We start from the raw sequence: 6,740 nt of genomic DNA on the forward strand, positions 1-6,740 counted from the left end.
ACATAATTTTCTAAACAAATAGCATGACTGTCATTCTGCTCCTATTAAAAGCAAAAAGTGGGTGCAAATCACTATGGCTGTTGGAAAACATATTTAAAAGACAATTAGAATATTTTTATTATTATTTTGAAGGTGTTCTGTGATGGAAACAAAATTCTCCAGTAATTTATATCTAATTCAGTTTCAAGCCACTATCTTAATTAAGAATTGCAGTCTCTGCTCTATATACTGTGCTTATATAAACCATATAGGTTTTTATACATACAAACTACATATATACCTATACACATGATGCTATTTCCTTTAGTAGCAGGTTAGCACTCAAGGGCTATTGCTTTATATCACTGATCAAGACTAAACGAAGAAAAAAATATGTAACATCGAGAAATAATCTGTACATATGTGAAATCAAGCATTGTATACATGATATATATTGACACCTAATGTTGAACTATTGCGTTTCATACCAGTTAAAGTTAACGCTTTCACTATACAAAGAAAATGCATTGCAACAAGTGTTCCTCCTTATAGGTTGTTTTGATCAGACCATTTGTATGTGGTTACGGGCATGACAACTGAACACCATGAATTATTTAGGGCTCTGCATGTGGAGGTAGAAGTCAAAATAATAAAAGTGTAGCCCAGAATAAAGACCTAACTAGCCTGCAACATTTTAGGAGGCAGTAAAACTAGTAAAGGTAGATGACTAAGGTGGACTGCATGCAGTGGTCTCCTTATGTACTCTGCCTTCTCAAAATTTCGATTTATCCCATGTTGTTTTCCTTAGGAATAAGGCTCAAACCAAAGTGAAGGTATTTATAGAATCATAGAATCATCGAATCATTTCGGTTGGAAAAGACCTTCAAGATCATCAAGTCCAACCATTAACCACGCCCCCTAAACCATGCCCTGGAGTACCCTGTCCACTCGCTTTTTGAATACCTCCAGGCATGGTGACTCAACCACTTCCCTGGGCAGCCTGTTCCAATGCCTGACAACCCTCTCAGTAAAAAAATTTTTCCTAATATCTAACCTAAATCTCCCTTGCCTCAACTTGAGGCCATTTCCTCTTGTCCTATCTCCAGCCACCTGACAGAAGAGACCAACACCCACCTCACTACAACCCCCTTTCAGGTAGTTGTAGAGAGCGATAAGGTCTCCCCTCAGCCTCCTATCTTTCCTTATGAACAAGCAAATCTACTTAAAATTCCTTTTCTCCATCATGACCTTTATCTTCAAACAACAAGAAATTCCAAGAATCTACCACAACTCTTCCAAATAAATAATTTTCCTTTTGAAAAGTCAGTTCATCTCTAAAGGTGAAAACCCCCAAAACATAGGCTTTAACACCCATGGAAACATTACAGGTTGCCATTAAAATAAAAACTAGAACATGATTCAGCCTGTAATTTTCTCACTAGGTCATAGTGCCTTTTTTCCCCTTGGAACACATCATGTAGTCATGTAAGTGATAACTTCTTTTCTTATTTTGATTCTGAAACAAGTAATTAAAACAAATGCTTAAACTTCTCCTAAATCTCTCATTTCCTATACAGTGAATGGCTTATGCATGGAACTAATTAAAATTGTACCTTTCTTCTTTATTCTTCCAAATCTTGATATGATTTAGGTGAGTCGAACTAGCTTTATTTCAAGAAATCTTCCCACCACTTCTGAAGCCTCTTTGATAAAGTTGGATGTGGCAGTGTAATGTCTGTTGACAAGAACTTGTCCTATTTCTAGAATAATGTGTCATATATCAACCTGCAGGTGTCTATGCTCTTTTTACTGTTTAAGCCCCCTCTATGGTGGGTGTGATGCTGTTATTTGCCATCATATGAGCATATTCCTGATGTCTTGGCAGCTAATGAAAGGGCATCTATTCCAACCATCCAGCAGCGGCAGTGTTGAGACCTCAGAAAATACAGAAAAATGTAAAAAACTAGCTGGCACCTTAAAGCAAGCAGCAGATGACACTGAAATAAAAGTATGGCTGGGCTCTGTTTCTTTAATGGAAAATACTGGAAAAGCTTTGTTTTCCCAGTTTGTCACTGTCAAGTCTCTTCCCTGCCTTCCCAGATAACCTCAGAACTTACAAGGTCTCCAAAAAGAATATCCTCTTCAAAATTCAAAAAGCAAACCCCTAACCTCATAGATGATTTAATGTGTCCTTTCCTTACTTATGTCAGTCTTCTATGCCCCAGCCTGAAGTTTGAAGAACTGGTCTTTAGAGGAAGTTTAAAATTTAGTTTTCTTCTATTTTGGTTACCTATTCATACCAGCCTACACTGCCATCCCCATGAACCTCTCTTCCTAACCATGGGATGCCACAATGCAGCTACCATGCAGAGCAAGATAACTAACACCCTGTCTATGGCTACAGAGAGAAGTCTTCCCAGTTTACCACGCACTTGTTTTTAAGTGACATTTGGACTTTCTTCTACATAAAAAGATGTCAGTGCTGCTGGCATTCTGCAACATGAACCTTAAGACATGATATCTACTGTCTTGAACAAGAACTGAAAGGCTAAAATAAAAAAATACACTATAGATTACAACATTATAGAGACATTATAGAAGACAGAGGAATGTTCTGCTGTAAAATAAGTGGCTTCATTTCACACATCAGAGTAATAAGGAGTGCCTCTGTTTGGTTTGGATGTAGTATCAGAAATCCTGTACTCATCTCTGGAACCATTTCAGATAAATAAAATACAAGTCATTTCAGGAGAAAGAGAGAAGAAAAAGGGAATATACATCTTTGAGAGTGTTCATATTTTGCACACAGAGATGTATTTTTGCCTGTAATCATATATCAAATCAGCTACAGATACAGAAAATGTGTGAAAGCATTTTAATTTTCTTTGTAAGTTGGTCCTTTAAGATAATGAGTAGTCTCCATGTTTTTGAAATACTTTCAGAACAGATCACAAAATATAAATGTACATAGACAAAGACAGGCTGTCAAGCTGTTTATTTCAGAAGGAAGTTCTTAGAAAGAGGCCCTAATGACAAAGAAATGCTTTCAGAGGGAAATGTTAATCTTTTATTTAAAACATGGCAAATTGTTCTTCTTCTTATGAGGGAATATTAACCAGCCCTACTTTAGTAAATGGAGTGAGAAAGACATTCATGAGAAAAGTAATCTCTTTTATTCTGTAAATGGAGGTACCTTGCTCCCTCCACTGAATATACACGGAGCTTGATAATCAGTAAACTTAGTGTCCTGAATTTATATGCCAAAACTTAGGAAATCACTTACAAGGAGGTTTTGGGGTTTTTTTTAGTTAGTTACTTATACCTAAAACTTAAAGGTATGCAAAAGGTAACAACTGTAAACTACTTTGAAACATTTTGGAACTAGAAAAATGGGCAATGAATGTTATATTCTGACCTTTTGCAATGATTGGTGTTATAAGAAACAGATCTTAAATGTAGTTATACCTCGATGAATATGAAATGCTTTCTAAGATCTCTGAACCAATGTGAATTTTAATAATTAATTACATAGAATTAACTCTATGAACTCTCACATTGAAAAGATTGTGGTTGAGACTCTTTTTATATGTAAATTAAACATGGTTTTCAGTTGAGAATTTAATGTTTTAGGGTGAATCCACTGTAATTTGTAAGTCATGCTGTAATGCAGCCTTCTGAGCAGAATACAAACAAGAAACTTGTAAAAGAGTGCCTAAAAAAAAGACACAGAATGGATTCTGCAAAATGTAGTGGTGTGCCCATGTAGGAAAGGCATTTTATCTTCATCATCTGTCAATTTACAACCTTCGCTTTATCAAATTGTTTATAAGGTATCAAAATATAATCTATTTTTGTTTTATTCCATATTCAGTACTACTACTGTGTGATGGTGCTAAGCAATCTCATTTCTCATCAGTACTGATAGGAGATCAGATTATTTAACATAAGAGAAAGTATTCACAGCTGTAGGACCTGGAGAAAGGAGAAATGGGGTAGATGTACATTTCTTTGTCTTTTTCTTCATGTAAGATGGTGGTATAAGGAGCACTACACTGGAATTTCTTAATATTATGTAAACAGCTGCAGTGGTTTGAAAGGAAAGGCAGTAATGAGTAATTAATATAGATCCATTTAGAATAGGTCTAGAAGACTCACGTGACATTTGCTGAAAATCCAGGTCACTGGGTTGAGCAGCATCTGTGTGAAGCTGCATATCAGTTCCTATGCACGATTTGAGTTCTTTAGGTCCCCCTTCCCCCACGAGTCTGTTACTTGAGTAAATTCTCATCAGTTTGGTTTCAACTGTGAACAGAAAATGACAATATGCCCTTTGAAAAAAATAAATATATTCATTAGAGTTTCACTAGATATTTAGATTTTAGATTTTTGCATTCAGCTGTGTTGAGTAGCCATTTTTCTAAAAAAGGATAAGATAGGAAAATTGAAGCAGAAGGCAAAAAGCAAAATGTTAAAGTATTATTGATGTTTTATGTAACATGTTCTGAATTTTTTGAGTTTGATAAGTAGAGCAAAGTCTGCACTTATCCATAATATAATGGAATCATACTGGTATTCTAGAATAATTGGTGTGTTGGGAGCTGCTGTAAAACCACATTTATTTAGGGATAAGAAAAACTAGCCTTCTTAGAGATAAGGAATATTAATTGGCCTGGCAAGGTTTGAAGAGCAAAAAGGATAACAGCACAGAACTCAGAGGCAATAAATAATCCTTCTGTGCAGCTTTCATCACAAAAGCAAATCAGCAAACAGTTAGAGATGCTATTGAACTTCATAAATACTGGGAAAAGCAGAATTATAGCTGCCACTTAATCCTCAATGAGGCTGTATCCTCAAAGTAAGTCCATTACCATTACATAATTTTAGAGTGAAGAGACTAAGTCCATGACTTCCCTCTCCATTTTATCATGCATGAATCTTGAACTTAGTAAGCTACTGAGCTGCACATACAAATACATGTATTTCTGTGTGTAATCACCGTTGTAATGCTCAAGCCAGTCTATTACAATAAATTTGTCTTTTCAGCTTGTGTTGCTGCTTATATCTTCTACAAAAATGGGTGAAAAACCATAACAAGACAATACTTGTTAGGTACTCTTACATATTGTATCATCTTGCTTGGCTATTAGATGACTATATAGGTCACCCAATACAAGACAATGAGAATTAAACCATTTTACATATTTAATTTCTATAGTTTCTCACATTTAACACGAGTTAACACTAAATTGTGCATATAGTTAATTTGTTCTGGTTATCTGACATACACCAGAATTGTTCATGAGCCAGACAAGTTCCAACTCTGGAAGACCCTAACATGTTACTTGTGAGAAACCAGGAGGGTATGTGAGGAAAGGAACCTGTTTTAAAGCACAGCACTGATCATTTGGATTTTTAGTTTAGCAGCCACTATCACGCAGACTTACAAAGCCACTCATCCATGTAGACCACAAAGGCAGAAATGTGCACTTGGTATGTAATGAAATATTCTGTCCTGTAAAAAAACCAAAACAAAACAAAAAACATTTTTGTTAAAACCATACAGCAAAGCCAAGAAGAGTGGGTGGAAGGGGAATATTTGCAAGTCTCAGTGAACAAGTGATAGTACTCACCTTGCTAGTATTAGTTTTGTCCCTTGTTTCAGTCAGGCAATTCAGTTAATTTCTTGACGCATCTGAGGGAGTAAGATAGTTAACAGAATACAAATCATCAAAGGTCAGAGGGAAGCTTGGAGAAATAGTACAGTAATACATCTCAGCCACCAGCTGCAGAGGCAAACTATAAATGATGCAAGGTAGGAGAGAAAAGCATGTTCCCTTTCTTCAGTGGCAGTGTAGTTGAAGACAAAACAACCTACCTGCTGTTTGTATTTTTCTTTTAATCAGCAAGAGGACCCTGCAGCAGCTGTGCAAAAATGCCAGATGCTACACACGTGCTTTTTCTTTTCCTTAATTAATTTTGTTGAGTATCCTCTCTGTTTTGCCATTGACTGTTCTCAGTAATTCTGAGACCTTAGAGCAGTCACCTGTGCAATCACATCTATCTCCATTATCATCTTCTCCCCTCTCTTCTCTTCCCGAGTCCACATTTCTCTGTGTTCTTCCAGTTACCTACTGCTTTAATCCTAGAGCTCTGTTATTGCATTGTATCACGTTGCATTGTATAGTTCAGTAAAGTCTATAGATTTTCCCACAAGTACAAGAATGGTAGTTTTCTTAAGTGAAAATCAAGGCATTCCAATTAAAAGCAGTTTATTTCAAATAATTTTTTGCTAAATATTTGTACCAAGTTCTGACTCTTAGCTATATGTATGATGTCAAGTGCCCTTTCCTTGATTTGTGAGTCTTTATGCGCTGTTGCAATGACACAATGAAGATCCCAAGGTCAAAAGTCAAGGGTGGGTTTTTTTTTTTACCTATTCTAATATGAATGTAGGGAATGTGCATTCAAATCTGGCATATAATCTCATCATAGACTGTCCATAGTGTTCACACTAACAATGTTTGCATTAGACAAAGTTCAAAACTGGACAGCCTGATTTTACCAGTTGTGTGATGTTTTTGGATGCAACATCACTACAATGTAGTCATTGTATGGATTATCACAGTTTCAAAATATTCACACAAATTACCTTAATTCATCATTCCATACCTTTAAAGGCTTTGCTTTTCAAAATCATCTGGCTTTCCATATATATGTAAAGCTCACAGTCATTATCAAAGTATCTGAATGCCTTCCTGGTA

The 6,740-nt window shown here is 35.9% G+C and overlaps 1 long non-coding RNA gene across 1 annotated transcript; it reads right to left on the reverse strand.

The window, feature by feature from the left end:
- Positions 1-4,191: 4,191 nt before the first annotated feature.
- Positions 4,192-5,890, reverse strand: LOC128141060 (uncharacterized). The gene is made up of 3 exons (XR_008234886.1): positions 5,610-5,890; positions 5,424-5,491; positions 4,192-4,281 (listed from the first exon to the last, which is right to left on the reverse strand). It is a non-coding gene; the product is annotated as an uncharacterized LOC128141060 (long non-coding RNA).
- Positions 5,891-6,740: the final 850 nt, after the last annotated feature.

This window comes from Harpia harpyja, chromosome 4, assembly GCF_026419915.1.
Source record: "Harpia harpyja isolate bHarHar1 chromosome 4, bHarHar1 primary haplotype, whole genome shotgun sequence".
Classification (NCBI taxonomy): domain Eukaryota; kingdom Metazoa; phylum Chordata; class Aves; order Accipitriformes; family Accipitridae; genus Harpia; species Harpia harpyja.